Source organism: Ochotona curzoniae, unplaced genomic scaffold (genome assembly GCF_017591425.1).
Source record: "Ochotona curzoniae isolate NIBS_2020 unplaced genomic scaffold, NIBS_Ocur_1.0 contig_4877, whole genome shotgun sequence".
In the NCBI taxonomy this organism is placed as follows: Eukaryota; Metazoa; Chordata; class Mammalia; order Lagomorpha; family Ochotonidae; genus Ochotona; species Ochotona curzoniae.
In genome coordinates, this window is record NW_024466409.1 from 387,987 (window position 1) to 403,749 (window position 15,763).

General features: G+C 46.1%; 1 protein-coding gene across 3 annotated transcripts in view; it reads right to left on the reverse strand.

The window, feature by feature from the left end:
* The window catches only part of SERGEF (secretion regulating guanine nucleotide exchange factor), a 236,676-nt gene that overhangs the window by 12,204 nt on the left and 208,709 nt on the right, over positions 1-15,763 (reverse strand). The gene's annotated exons all lie outside the window — the stretch shown is intronic.

Below are 15,763 nucleotides of genomic sequence, written 5' to 3' on the forward strand. Positions count from 1 at the left end.
TTCTACTCTGTCCCAACCTCCTTGTCTGCTTGATTCTCAGTTTCGCTTGTTTACTATTTACTATCTATTCTTTTGACCAAAACAGAAGCTCTGAAAGCAGGGACTGCTTTGTTGACAGTTATATACCAGCATCTAAGATAGCACTGGCACACAGCAGTGTTCCATAAACACTGTTGCATGAATGAACCCATGAGTGAACCAATGGCTTGTGAGAGAACAAAGTTGTCTTGTTCTCTTGGAGGTCAAAGAGAAGCCAGGCAGGTGGGGAGGAGGAATGCTGGGCATAGCTGATTCCAGCTCCTTATCAGGAAGAATGCTGTGCCATATGGAAGGCTGCTCTGGGACATACTGGGTGCCTGCTAGAGGTCCTGAGTGCCCTGCTGTTGAGGGCAGAGGCTGGGATGAGACATCCTAGAGAACTTGCCCAGTGGTGTAGGTAGGTATGAATGTGTATTGGAATCAAAGGGGTGAACACTGTGGTGAAGCAAGTTAACCCACTGCTTAAGACACTTGAATTCTATAGCAAAGTGTTAGCCTAAGTCCTGGCTACTCTGTTTCAAACACAGCTTCCTGCTAGTTTGTATAAGAAGCAGTGGATGATGGCTCAAATACTTGAGTTGCTGCACCCATGTGGGAGACCTGGATGGAGTTCCTGGCTCCTGGTTTCAACCTGGTCCAACCTGGCTGGTGTGGACATTTGGGGAGTGAACCAGCAGATGGAAGATCTCTCTCTTCCTCTCTTTCTGCCTTTTAGATAAACAGACAATGCTTAATGAAGGAAAGGAGGGAGGGAGGAAACGAGGCAAGAAAGGAGAGAAGGGGAGTGAGGGAGCAGAGCAGAGCAAACATTCTTCAGATGGTTCTTTGCAACAAGATGGAGGAATGGCCTCCATTCAGGCAGTGGACACAAATGTGTTGAGATGAAGGGCTGGAAAATTGCAAGGCTGGAACTCTTTCTAAATCTCTTTTAGAATCCTATTGGTGTTGGTGGCGGTGGTAGGTGGTGGGCATCTAGTCTAACAGTCAAAAAGCTGGTTAAGATGTGCAGACCCCAAATCACAGTACCTGCCTTCAAGTTCAGCACCAGCTCTTGATTCGAGCTTCCTGACAACATGCAAACTGGGAAGGAAGCAGTGGCAGTGGCTCAAATGATTGGGTTCCTGACACCCATGAGGGAGACCTGGATTGAGTTTCTGGATCACAGCTTTGGTCCAGCTCAGCCCCAGTGGCTGTAGGAACTTAAGGAGTGAACTAGTAGAAGGAAGCTCTTTTTCTCTTGCCAATAAATAATAATAATAAATTAAGGTTTATGTTGTTGGACGGACAGATAAGCAATGGATGAACAATGGAGAGATAGAGGAAAAGACATGGATGCAAAGGTGGGAACTGTAGATGACCTAAGGAAAGAAGAGCATGCTATTGAAGGGACACAGGGCTAAGTGGGCAACTCTGCAGCTCATTTGCTTCTCAAACAAACAAACAACAAAAATTCCATTTCTCAAGAAGCTGCTGAATCCCCTTGTCAATTTCTTTCTCTTTTGTATGTGGAATGTAGATTCCACAGTGGAGCAATAGGGAGCCCAAGGTCTCCCATCCTCCCCTTACCTACTGCACTCCACCTCACGCTCCACATCATCACTGCAGGCACCTCACATGACAGCCAGAACAGCCCAGCCCAGCCAGGGCAGGTACTGGGATCAACACTGCATGGAAGAGAAAATCAAATGTGACAGAAGTTAAGAAACTGCCAGGCAGGGAGAGGCAGAGGCCACCCACCTCCCAGGAGTAGGGGGCTGGGAGGCTGTTGGGGACATTTCCTAGTCACCTGCAGAGAGTGTGTTGTGTTTGCTCTGTTAGGTGCCTATTCTTAGATCTAGGGAGCTAGGGATGACGGATTTAGAACTTATGAGGTGGAAACGTGTTGGTCTGTTTCATAAACAACTGCAATCTTTCCTGCAGACTCTAGTTTCTGGGTCCTCTGTTGGAACTGCTGGCTTTGGGGGTTCTTGAGCTGCCCTGGGAAAGCACACAGAAAATGACCTTCTGGGAGACCCCCTCCCCCAGGTTCACGTGACTATAAAAGCTTTTGTAGCACCCATCTCACTCAACACAGCCACCCTGAGAAGATGATATTTTGATCTTGCTCTTTGGATGAAGAGAGAGAGAGGTTGGTAGGAGCGGAGAAGCAAGCACAGCCTGTGATGTGGTGTGAGAGCCAGGCTGTGGACTGCAAGGTCTGATGTGGAGCCTACTGCTGCCAAAAAGAGTCTGGCCCTAGCAGATGGAGCAGTAAAGACATATGTGCAGTACCTTTGGATTTTAGTTCCTTCAGGCGTTCGCAGAGAGCGCTCCTGTCTCCTAAGGTTTCTTCACACATGCTGCATTTCCCTCTGTACAACCTGGTGGCCTGTCCCTGCTGCTATCCAGGGTTGCCTCGTTCCAGCAGGCTTCAGGTTGTTATCACCCCTCTAATGTGCAGTGCCCAGAGCTGGCTGAGGCTGTTAAGAGTTCATGAGTCTAGGACATACAAGTTGGCCTAGAGGCTCCAGCTCTGCTAGTGGAGCCTGAAGTCACATTTGCTGTTTTGGACCCCAACCCAGCAGATGCTTGCTGAATTAACAAGGGAAGGTTTCTGCCCTCCCTTGGCCTGGCCCGTAAGCTGGTGGCTGAACTGTCAGGTTGTCCTCGTGAAATGTCTTTTTTTTTTTTTTTTGAGGATTTATTTATTTTTATTACAAAGTCAGATATACAGAGAGGAGGAGAGACAGAAAAGAAGATCTTCTGCCCCCAAGTGACTGCAATGGCCGGTGCTGTACTGGTCCAGAGCCAGGAGCCAGGAACTTCCTCCAGGTCTCCCACATGGGTGCAGGAATCCAAAGGCTTTGGACCATCCTAGACTGCTTTCCCAGGCCACAAGCAGGGAGCTGGATGGGAAGTGGAACTGCCAGGATTAGAACCAGCACCCACATAGGATCCCGGAGCGTTCAAGGCAAGGACTTTAGCCACTAGGCCACGGCGTCAGGCCCATGAAATGTCATCTTACAAGATTAGTGATAACTGACAGATACCAGTAGAGGGACAGAGGCACAGACATAGCTCAGGGCCCAGGAGCAGCCAGCCGGACTGTTGCTATTCCCACAGCCTTACTTACATCACTCCTTAAGCCTGTTGGGAAATATCAAGCATACAGGAGAAAGCATTCTGGGGGTGGGGCTAAGAAGCTCTGTTCTGGAACCCAGGGACAGAGACGTGCAGAATTCTCACGTAGCAAAAGAATTAACGGTTACTAGGGTTCACATGGAAACAAGTGACATAAATGTGAGCTGGAATTCTCTCTAGAGTTTGCAGGAACTGACTGGGGCCCACTGAACACCTGCTTAGTGATGGACACTGCAGCCAACTCAGTCCCATTCATTTTGTGCACAAACCAGTAGTCTATAAACCACGGAGACAGGTCAAGCAGACAGGTGCTCTGGAAAGGTGAGCCCAGAAACGTCACCTAGAGTCCATCTCTTACTTACCTGTTTTTGTTTTCAAATGATAAAGTTTTATTAAACTCTGTGTGTATGTATAGCGCAAAATAGGAAAGAAACTAATGGAGTAATGCTTTTAATTTACATTCATGTATTCTTTTCCTCTCAGATTATTTTCTCAGCAGAACTTACCAGAGAAGACAGACAGTTCTCATTTACCCCTTTGCCCCCAACACAATCATAGCCTCCCACAGCATCAACATCTGGCACCAAAACAGTGCATTTGTTCCAATCGATGAGCCTACACTGACACAGGTTTCTTGTTCAAAGTGCATAGTATACATTAGGGTTTAATCTTTGTGCTGTACTTTCTTTGGATTATGACAAATGTATGGATAATGTTTAGCCATCATTAATAGTATCAGACCGAACAGCTTCACTGCCCTGAAAGTACTTTGTATTTTGCCTATTTATCTTTTCATCTGTCAGAGTTGATGAATAGGTGAGTGAACAGTTACAGACTGCCCCTAATAGTCCTGCACGGTTCTAGTGGAGGGCCTACAGTAATAGATAAGACATAAGTGGCTTGTGCTTGCACTGGGGAAACAAGGAAGCAAGTAGATACACAAACAGGAGGCAGCTAACAGGAAGAGTCAGAACAGCAGAACACACTGATGCAGCAGGCTTTCAGTGAGGGGCTTCTGAGCTGCAGCCTGAGAGACAAGGGGTCAGCCACACAGACCCCTTCCAGGGAGGCCTTGCCAGGCCGAGGGAATGACCAGGATGGAGGCCTGAAGGAGGAGGGAGGCCTGCCAGTTCCAGGTGCAGCTGGAAGGCCAACCAGGGTGTGATTGAGGCCAAGGGAGTCAGGGGAGAGGAAGGCCGCCAGAGGGAAGGGGAAGCAGAGTCTAGGGCTGCCTGCAGGGGAGTCAGTACGTTATGAGAGTACGCAGAGATGCCACTGGAGGGCTCTGAAGCAGGGAGTGGCAAGCCCTGGCTTACATTTGAGAAGGCTGCTCTCTGAAGGCTCCATTACAAGGGCAAAATGGAGAGAGTCAGTTTCACTTTAGGAAGCTACTGCATTGCAGAGTACTAGACAGGCTGGACAGTGGCTCAGCGTGGGCTGGCAGCAGTGGAACAGGGAGAACCAGATAGCATTAGCATCTGTTTTGGGGGAAGGGTTTCTAGGACCTGGTGCTGGATTGCATATCAGTAGTGAGAGAAGACAGGAATCAAGATTGATTCCTTGAACAAAGGGTGATAGCAAGGTTTCTTTATGAAGTTGAGGAGACCTGAGATTAAAGTTGGGTATGAAAATCAAGATTCCTGATTTGGACATTTTAAGACGGAAGTGCAAGTTAGATGTATGGGAACCACACATCCCCCCAGTAGAGTACTCCTGTGAACCTAAGTAGGGATAAGCCTGAGAGCTGGAAAACCATGTGAACAACAGATGGTAGAGGCCGCCAGGTGAGTGTGGTCATGCTGGGCCTCTGGTCTGCTGGGGCCTAACTGGGTACTTTCATCGCTCGAAGTCACAGCTTCTGTTTTTGTTTTTTCTTGAATGAAGTGCATGACTGCATAAATGCACATTTCATAAGCTAATACATACAAATTTCTTTTGAGAATGTTCCTACTTCATATGAAGTACCCAAGGTTTAAAAGTAAATTGCTATCTAGGGTCATTATAGCCACTGACTCAACTTCTCTCTTAACTGATTCCATTGAAAGCAGCATCCAGACCTAACCCTGGTGAGCAGCCAGACATACACACACTGGCCTGGCACTCTGCTCCTGGGGCAGGTGTTAGTGGGTTAAGGGGTATGTTCAGAGGATGTAGGGTTGGCAAGAGATTTTCTCTGGGATATCTCCTAATTTCAGGGGGTATGAGGCCACCAGAACAGAAGTCTGTGCAGTTGTCAGCCTTGCGAAGAAGCACACAACTGAAGGCAAGAAGGCTCTTGTGCACATGTTCACAATGGAGACTACCCAGTCCCCCCCCATGCTCTCAGCCCCAAGAGACAGACACTCTTCGCAGCCAAGGGGCCTGGAGACTTGAAGGCTGAGGCCAGGCACAAGCATCCCCTTCATGCAAGTCACTGAGCAGCGCGCTAACTTAGATGGAAATCCAAAGTATGTGCCTTGGCCTGTAAGGTTCCATATCCTCTGCTTGGAGCCACCTCCTTCGGGCCCACTACTGCCGCTCTCCTCCTGACCCATTCCCCTCCAGCCACACTGGTCTCTCTGCTGGTCCTTCAACTGGACAGCCATACTTCTGGCTTGGGACGTTTCCCAGGCTTGGGACGCCCCTTCCAGATAACCATGTGTTTCCTTCACTCCTTTCATTGAGTCTTAGCTCAAATGTCACGCTCCCAGAGGACATTCCTTGATCACACAATTCTATTACCCCATACTGCTTTATTTTTCCTTCCTAGAAAATAATACCCTATCACAGACTTTTAAAAAATATTTATTTAGACATTTATTTATTTGAAACACAGAATGACAGAAAAAGAGGAAGAGACAGGGAAGTATCTTTCATCTTCTGGTTTACTCCTCATTCGACTACAACAGCTGGGCTGGGTGGGGCCAGAGACAAAACTCCATCCGGGTTTCCTATGTGTGTACAAGGGTCTAATGACTTGGGCCATTTTCTACTGCATCCAAAGCATATTAATAAAGGAGCAGGACCAGAAATAAAACAACTTGGACTTGAACCAGTTCCTATATGGAAAACTGGTGTTGTATGCAGCACTTTAACCTGCTACACCACAATGCTGTTTCCTGCCTCATAGACTTTTGTCTCTCTCTCCCTCTGGAATGAAAAGTTCCATAGAGGCAAACACCTCATTTTATTCAATTGCCATATCCCCAGCACTCAGAAAAGGAAAAGGTACTCAAAGCGTATTAGTTCAGGAATGAACAGAACTTCCCTTTAAGAGATGCTGAATTGGGGAGGTAGGTAGGCCATCCCCAAGGACCACCAGTCTAGAGGGACTGTGTGTGTGTGTGTGTGTGTGTGCGCATGAGAGAGAGAGAGAGAGAGAGAGAGAGAGAGAGAGAGAGAGAGAGAGAGAGAGGGAGGGGCAGAAAGAGAGAAAGAGAGAGAGAGAGAGAAGAGCTAGTGGAGAAAGGAGTTGGACTAGCCCATGTTGAAGGCATTTTGTCGGTTCATGCTGGCTCAGTAGCAGGGTAAGTGAGACATTAGAGCAAGGACGGAAACACTCCACCTCTGGCTCTACAGCAAGCCTGTCCTGGCAGGCCTGCCGTGGCCTAGTCTGTTCAGCTGTTTGAATGAACGTCCGTCCATCTGTCTGCCTTTAGGCTGATTCTCTCCTTTATGAAACAAGGAGGAGCCAGCTGGGCAGTGTATACCACAGATCCTCACTCAATGGAGCAGAGAATTTGGAAATAATTGTTGCTGTTCAGCAGCAATGGAGGCAGACAGGCTTGAAACTGATCTTGCCTTACCACTTTCTAGACAGGCATAAACCTTGGTTTCCTCATCTGTAAATAAAAATAATTGTTTTCACCTTGTTTTGTTTTTCAAACAAATATACAAAGTGCCATTACACAGTCATCACATGATACATACTCAAGCAACACATTATGTCTTTCCTATCTTCCCATCTGCTATTTGGGATGGTCCCCAGCTCTGCTGTCCAGGATCTGGCTGCCAGCTCTACTTGTGTCATCTATTTTGCTCCTAGCTATTAGCAAGTTTAGGAGCATTTCCCAACACAGGGGCATGTGAAATAACTGTGCCATTCCTTTTCCTTCTTTCCTTCCATCTCCAAGATTCTTGCATGGAACAAGTTGGTAACAGTACTAGCTGAGGGTTAGGATTCATGTTTGTCTGAGGCATCCTAACAGGCATGAGCCACTGAGCATTGCTATGGAAACCATTTTGTTATTCGCTGCTGTGTCACTTGTTTCCTGGCTCAGTTGCAGTTGTGGTGTGGGGGAAGGGCAGCAGTGAGGTACTCAGCAGATGAGAATTCAGACTCCTAAGTGGGGCCTGTCTCCTGTAAATATTGTGTTTAGGTGCCTGCTTCTCCTTGGAGCTTACTTCCCCAACATTAGGAGAGAGGCCACTACATATATTTCTGAAATGATAGCCTGATGACCACTTGGACTTGTTAACAAACAAAATCCTGGTACCCACCACAGACCAACTATGCATCTGAAGATACAGGTCACAGTTTGAGAACCATTGCTGTGGGAATTAGATTAACTCAATTGTTTCCAATCTTCCAGTGTATAAAACAGGTAACACTGAAGTTACCAGGTAGGTAGAGGGCTTTAGAGTCCCATTTGCTCAGCTTCCCAACTGGTTCCATGGAATGCCACACTCCCAAAATGGGAAAATAATACATATTTTTCCTACTTTGCAGGATTCTTTTAATGACCAAATAATTTAATGAGAACATCTATGAAAAAAATCTTTCCTAGAAGAGATTCTGAAATATCAACCATTATTATTACTACTATGAGTAGTTGTAACTTGTCTATCCAAAGTCTGTAAAACTCAATTAAGTCCTTGGAGGCCTGGGTTATTATTCTCCTGCTTTCTGTAGTTGAAGAAGGCATTGCAGGGTTTGGGAAACATCGGTTGAAAAGCTCCCATCTGAAAGCCATCAACTTTCTAATATGGTATTTTTGAGAGCTAAAAAGTGCCCCCACCCTACCACACCATTTTGTTGCTTTCTAAATAGAACTTTCTTCTATTATCCAGCTCCTTTCAATGCTGATAACATTTACAATTAAAAAAAAAATTTATAAGGCAACAACACTGTTGAAAACACTGTCCGACACACAGTTTTCTGAGAAACTCTTCTATGTCTGATGCTTTGCAGTGAATTCAAATGAAGTACTCTGAGCAAGGGCACTCGGCAAGCATCTGCTGGCCCCCAAGGGGTGCGGAGCTCAGTGTGGCAGCTGATTCAGCACGTGGTCTTGGCTGAGTCACTGCTACTCAAGGCCTTGGTTTCCACACCTACAAATCAAGAGCATCAGCTCCACTGAACTCTGTATTTCAGGACAAGGGTGTGTACTTCTTGCCAAACCCAGGCTGAGATTCCACAACAATATCCTCACCTGCTGGGAGTGGCCTTGCCTTATGAGGACAATGTCCCATTCCCCAATATCCCATTTGGAATTTTCGACTTTCTCAGATATCATCAGCCCCACTATAAACTTGAAGCAGGAAGGGCAAAGAGTGAGCACAACATAAAAGTGGCTCACATAGGAGCTGCCAGTGTCTGACTGACAGGGTCATGACAAAATTCAGGCTAGTTTGACTCTAAGCCTAACGTTCTTTACTTCCTTGGATCACATTCTAAGAACATCCTATACAGAACTTCATTCAGTGGGAAGAGCACTGGAGCTGAAGTTAGAATATGGTAACAAGCTCCTCTTCTAGCAGTGCCTGCTGTGTGCTCTGGAACCAGCCACTCTATGTTATTGACCCTCAATGTTTTCACCCAGAGCATGGGACCATTACTTCCTGATACTTTCAGTGCTATGGTGAGGTGTGTGTGAAAGCAAGTAGAAACCATCTGTATACGGTCAAGGTGGAAGTGAGTCACCACGATGACCATACACTGTGTCCAATCGTAGGGAAGAATCTGCCCCATCTGTCCTTCAGAAATCTCACAGACCTGAGAAGTATAAGGTCCTGGACCACAGGACACTTGGGTGTGGGAGTTGAAAGGGTAAGTCTGCAGGTTGAGCTTTTTGGCACAGAGTCTCAGCCCAGCTTTGCTCCAGCCCTGCAGAGACTAAAATGCGCCAAAGCTGCAAACACTAGGCAGGAGTGCCCAACCCCCAAAACATGGCTAGTTCCTTCTTCCCATTATTCATGCAGTCATCCTATCAGCGTACATCCTTCTTCCATCAATCCCACATAAAATGATATCCGGGTACCTTATATATGCAAGAAAGCAGAAAGAAGAAGGAACAAAGACAAATATGGTAGCCTCCAATGTTTAATGAAAACAGCTAACATTTCCTAAACTCTGTCTACCAGGAATTGTGCTGTTTCACTTCTCATATCACATTTAAATCTTCAATAACCCAAAAGGAATTTTTTTCTTTATTATATTTTTGACAATCTTTACATAGTTAATTAGGGTAAAAAGGTTCAAGGGCTAAAGGAAAGTGGGTAAGACTATTATTTCCATATTGTTTCCTTCATGTTTAAAGGGGGGTATTAAGGGAGAAGGGCCACCCAGTTTCCCACCTACCCAGGTCCTGGATGTAGGGCATGCTCCAAGGTTCTTGCTCAAGTGGTTTTGATGGTTCACCAGTTATGAATTGCTGCCAATCTTGCCACTCCAAGCACTATGAGGTCTTTGAAGAATCCACTAATTGACATAGTCCATCATAGAGTCTCCGTTTGCCCAGTATTTCACTGCCAACATATAGCTGAGATGGTTGATTGACCTGTTCTGTCTTTTTTCTTTTCTTGGTTAGGGTTCTGAGTCCAGCATTTCAATTGGGGAAATCTCCAAAGAAACTTTGTCTGAGGTGTTCTCAGACCAGATTCTTGTATGTACTAGTAAGTACAGGGCCCAGCACAGTCCATCGTCCCAATCAGCTGGTGGTTGCAATTGCTGGTTTGGTTCTGTTTTCAGTCCCAACTTCCACTGGAACCAATGGGTATTTCAGTCCAGCCTCATTGGGCAGGAATGTTTAAAACTCTCAATCCACCTTGAAGGAGCTGAGACTCAGGTGCCTCCAAGCACCAAGCAGTGAGCCAGGGCATGGTCTGCTCAGACCCCAAGTTTTCAATATGCCACATTCCATGATGTCCATGTACTTTTCTCTCTGATCTGTTACAATCATGAAAAGTAGAAGTTCTAGAATTCTCCTGGCACAGGAGATATCATAAACCCTTGCGGGCTAGGATAGGTAAACATTCCCACCTGAAGTGAGGCATGAGATGATCAGCTCCTTCCTCAGCAGAGGAGGGCACTGGATGTAAAGGAGGTGGAGTGAAGACCTGATGGGCTTTTGTGAGATGCAGCTCAAGCCATGGGCTTCAGAGAGACACGGCTAACACCCACCTCATTCTAACAGCGACTGTTCTCCCACATTTTGCACTGCACAGCCATCTACACACTTCACATGTTCTCTTAGCTGGGACCCCCTGTTCATACTTTGGCCCCTCCCTTTCTTCACCTTCCCTTAATTTTCTTCTCTGGGATATTTTTCATGATTCTGCAGATTTTCTGCAGTGGATTATAACAGACAGAAAAGCTTTAATGATCTCTCAAATACTCCGATTATCCAGCAAGAAGCCCCAATAACAGTGCACTAGCATTTTCCTTTAAGACTTTGGTCTTTGCTGAATGACTCCCTGACTTCACAACTTGCTTTGTCTCTAATGGAAAAAGAGCAGTGGCCCTTTTCCATCTGAATCGTTCACAGCAGCAGATGCCAGCAAGGTTGCCTGCAGAGTTTGGAAATGCCATGTTGCCATGGTAACAGCAGACCAAGGTTCGGGATGCTTCATCCCTGATGGGTTGCCCTGGCAGTGCCATGCAAGGCTTCTGGTGGAATCTTTCTTAACAAGCCAAAGAAGAGAGGGGGGAAAACCCACCAAAACCACATGGTCAAGAAATTGCTTAGCATTAACATTGAGGTTCAGCTTTTGCACACACTGTGGGCTACTCACCTAGTTCCTTGGCTGGCAAACAAGCCAGGCCCTTGCTTTCTGCACCATGGCTCACTCAGAGAGTAATATGGTTTTTAACTGGCTCAGCCAACAATGTGGGACCTCCCTAACACCAGCCCCAAAATTACCACTTCTCTTGTTTGATGCCGCCAACCAGGATCTGCCGGCATGGACCCTGGCAATTAGCACAGCACCCACATTTGTTGGGGAATTAAGAGCCACTGATTAGCCTAATTCCATGCCATTTATAGACAGTGAGTATCAGCCTGAGATTGGCTTTTCCAAATGGTGGCCCAGAGGGTGGCATGTTCATGGTTTCCGTTTGAAAAAAGCCCAGTAAGCTAGACTGTGATCCAGGAGGGGAGACGGAACCCACTTTAGGGCTGCCTATACTTATATATCAGTTGTTCTGTCCGCAAGTCCTTCTCACCTATGGGAGGAGATAGAGACCACAAAAAGATGTTTCCCAATTCAGGCCATGCCTAAATCTTGACCTAGAAAGAGAGCCATGTTCTTTTGATAGTCCATGTTGTTGATCCCTTCTAGCAAGGGGTAGCAACAGGAGTAGTATACACCTGAACTTTGGGATTCTTGGAGACAGAAGCCTCAGTCAAACTCTACCTGGCTGAGCAGGACTCTGACATTCTGCTGAGATTCTCTTGTCTTGCCACTACTGAAGGGCTTGATCTTCTATGTGTCCTCAAGCTGTTGTCTGGTTTAGAGCCCCTTGGAATTTGAATGCCCAATAATAATTGCCTGAAGACTCCTTCTGTCAGCTCCCCAGCCCCTCCAGGATGTTGACTTCCCTAAGATCAGGCCCCTACATCTTGGATGGCCAATCTCTTTTGCTGTGGTTTGAGCAAGATGTGGTTCCTGAATTCAAAAGACAATCAAATCCCAAAGTTATCAAATTGATGGTATTAAGAGTATGGGGATTTAATCCAGTTGTGTTGTTCAGAAAGGCAGTTCTTGGGACAAAGTTGGTTATAAAAAGCTGAGTTGGGCCAAGCCACTCGTTCTGTTTTCTGGCTTTCATGAGATCTTTCTTCCACACACACACTGCATGACTGCCATACTCTGGCCTCACCACACAACTGAACTAATGGAAACTGCCCAGTCATAGACTGTGACCCTCTAAAATCATGAGTCAAATTAAACTTCCTTCCTTCATAAGTAGTTTGTCTATACCGAAGAAAACTAATTAATGTACATATCCTACCACTGCAGGGGCTAACTCCAAAGTTAGTGTTATTCACCTGGGTTTCTATCCTCTCCTGACAATTTTCTGGAAAAGGACTCAGCTTGCTTATACATATCATACCTGGGTCATGATCACAGGAAGTCGGCTAAGTGAAAATACTTGCTCTCAGACACTGTGGAACTTCTAGATAACTTTAAGAAGAGGAAGCACAAAAAATGGCCCAAGGAAATAAATTGGGGATGAAAGGTAGGGGGTGTATCATTGCAGATGGTTCAGGAAATAGAATTTTCAAAAGATCTGACTAAATATTTCAGACTTTATTTAGTATCCAACTGGAAACCACCAAAGCTTTGGGCAGGAGCGTGGCAGAATCAGAACTGTGCTTCAGAAGCAAAATCTGGTATAATAGTAATGATCATTATCACTGTAATAGTGATAAGTAACATCTGGGGGGCATTCACACAGTACAAAGCATTTGGTAAACATGCATGTGGCAGGATGTCTCCAGGGAGATAAGTTTGGAGGCACAGTGCAGGAGAAAGAAGGTGAATGAAGCCTGAGCAGTCTTAGCAGGGTTGCCAAGGAGAGTATGCATCAGGGCATGGACTGAGCATTCCTGGCACCAGGGAAGCTCTAGGCACAGAGGGAAGGGAAGGGACAATAGCTCTAGCTAGGAGACTGGAAGGATGGAGCTTATTTCTGCGTCTAGATGAGGCTACACTCCAACCCCAAGAACTCAGTCAAAATGCCACTTCAAGCTCATGAAAACCTTTGGGGAAAAATAGGCTTATGAGACAAGGCAGCTCTCCTAGGAAGACTTACTCTCCGACATTCTCCTCTGGTCCCTCCAACCTAGAACCTGCTGGTTGCAGTGAGAAGAAAGGGACCTGGAGAACAGGCAGTCTTTCCTGGCACTGACAAGCGTGCCTTCTTGGTGGAGATCTGTTGGGATGTGTATCCTCCACATAGGGAAGAAGTCCCACTATGGGTTTTACTTATTTGTTTGTTTATCTATTTATTTAATTCGTTCATTTATTCATTTATTTAGGAAAGGCAGATTTACAGAGAGAAGGAGAGACAGAAAGAAAGGACTTCCATCCACTGGTTTATTCCCTAGATGGTCACAATAGCTGGAGCTGAGATCATCTGAAGCCAGGAGTCAGGAGTTTTTTCCAAGTCTCCCACAGGTACAGGGTCCTAAGGACTTGGGCCATCCTCCACTGCTTTCCTAGATGATAAGCAAGAAGCTAGATGGGAGTGGAGCAGCTAGGGCACAAACTGGTCCCCTGTGGGATGCTGGTGCTTGAAGGTGGAGGACTAGCTAATTGAGACATCATGCCAACCCTGGAAACCCTGGTTTTCACCCATGTGTATGTTTCTCTGTTCTGTTAGAACCACTGCAGTGGGCTCTAAGCTCCTGGCAACCAAAGCCCACAGGTGATATTCAGGGCAACTTGCTCCGAGACATAAACCCTCCGTCCTGGTCAGGAGGGCTTCCCACTCCAATCAATTGTCAGCCGGTGCTCCACAAGCTCTGCTTGTGTCCAACCTCCTTTGTACCAACAGGAATATTTTCATCTGGTTCCCTTGGACCAGTCCAAAACCTAGGCTAGCCTTCACAGCTCAGCTCAAGTCTTCCTTTGGAAATTCTACAACAGTGCTTCACAGAACTACCGGGAAGGCTCAGAGTGACAAGAGAACTTAAGACCATTGGCTCAACTCTTTCAACTCTGGAAAAGGAAAACCTAAGGCCTGGTGAAGACAGAATGCCTGTGACTAGAATCCAGGTCTGTAGCATGCCCATGAACTTTACAGCTCTGCTTTAGTTCACATATCCACGTCAAGGCTTGTGATGCTGTCTGCAGCGGCAATGACTTCTGCATCTGAGTATTTTTCACAGTGCCTGGCACAGAATAGGTGGGCTGAAGATGTCCCAGGAAATGGAATCTGCAGCAGCCCCAAGCTCAGGAAGGCAACAGGTCCCAAGGAAAGGCAGGACACAGGTGAAGGGAAAAACAAACAAATATTAAAAAAAAAATTAAAAAACCCTCTTTCTAACAAGTCTCCACTACTGTGGGATGCAAGCCAAGCCCAGAAACTAGGCTGGCAGGTGGAATAGATCAGATGACGCATTCAAAGGAGATTTCGACATCTGAAAGATTTCTGCATCCAGTATCAGTGCCCTAGCCCACAGTCCCCTGGGAGTGTGCCTTCAAGAGGCTGGTAGCAGGGGTCGTGCTGAGGTCACTTCCAGCCCGAGGGCATTGGTAAGAGTAGTGGTAGTGGTGGCAGCAGGGAGAAGAGTTTTATTTTAAAGCTTAATCTTCCGATTTCGAAAGCTAAAAGAATGTTCATCTAATTTCATTAAGAAGACTGAAAGCTTGGTACAGAGTTTTGATTAAGGTCATATAACACATCAGGGCCATAGCCACAACACAGCTTTAGACCTGTTGTTCCAAACCAGAGTTCTTCACAGGATAACTCTCCTTAAATAATCCTCATTGGAGTAACTAGGAGTGTACCTTGTTAGAGTTAAATTGTCAGCAATGATCTCTACCTGGTTTTGCAAAATATCAAAACTCAGTTACTAGGGCTGGCACTGTAGTGGTGCAACATCAGCACCCCATATAGGTGCTGATTAATGTTATCATTGCTCCACTTCTGATCTAGCTTCCTGTCAATGGCCTGGGAAAAGCAACAGCAGCAGATGGCTCAAGTGCCACCCATATAGGAGACCCAGAAGAAGTTCACGGCTTTTTGGTTTCTTCCTGGCCCAGCTCCAGCTAGTGAGGCCATTTGGGGAGTGAACCAGTAGCTGCTTTACTCTCCCTAAGTTTGACTTTCAAACAAATAAATTAATCTTTAAAAAACCCTCAATTGCTGACAGGCTGATGATTCAGGTTTAGATAAAATTATTGGGTTCTACTCAAGAGTCCAAATGAAGAAGCCACCTGCCTGAAAACCCAAGACTCAAGAAGAGATTTATCTGGTTCCACAGTCCTTCCTTTCTCTGCTGGCTTACACTTGCTGCCTCTTCACTCAGAATATAGGAACAAAGAGGACAGACAGACCTTCTGGGAGGTCCAACAAGGGATCCATTGATACCTACAACTTGGTTGAGCCTCCTCTGCCCCTATGCTGCTGCTGGCGCTGGGAACACAAAGAGGATATGAGATCCAGAAGTGTGAATTTATAGGATGACTCCCAGGGAGAATTTAAAAGAACAGTTATAAGGGTTGGAAGAGAGACAAACTTAGTCTTTTAAATTCTGGAAGAAAAAAAAAAAAAGATTGGGAAGCAGTACAAGAAAGAGCTGGTGTGACAGAACAGGCTGGCAAAGTCCTGCTTTCAGATGTGAGTGCCACCAGCCACAGTCATCTGTGTGCTTGTATAGCACAGCACAATGCCTGG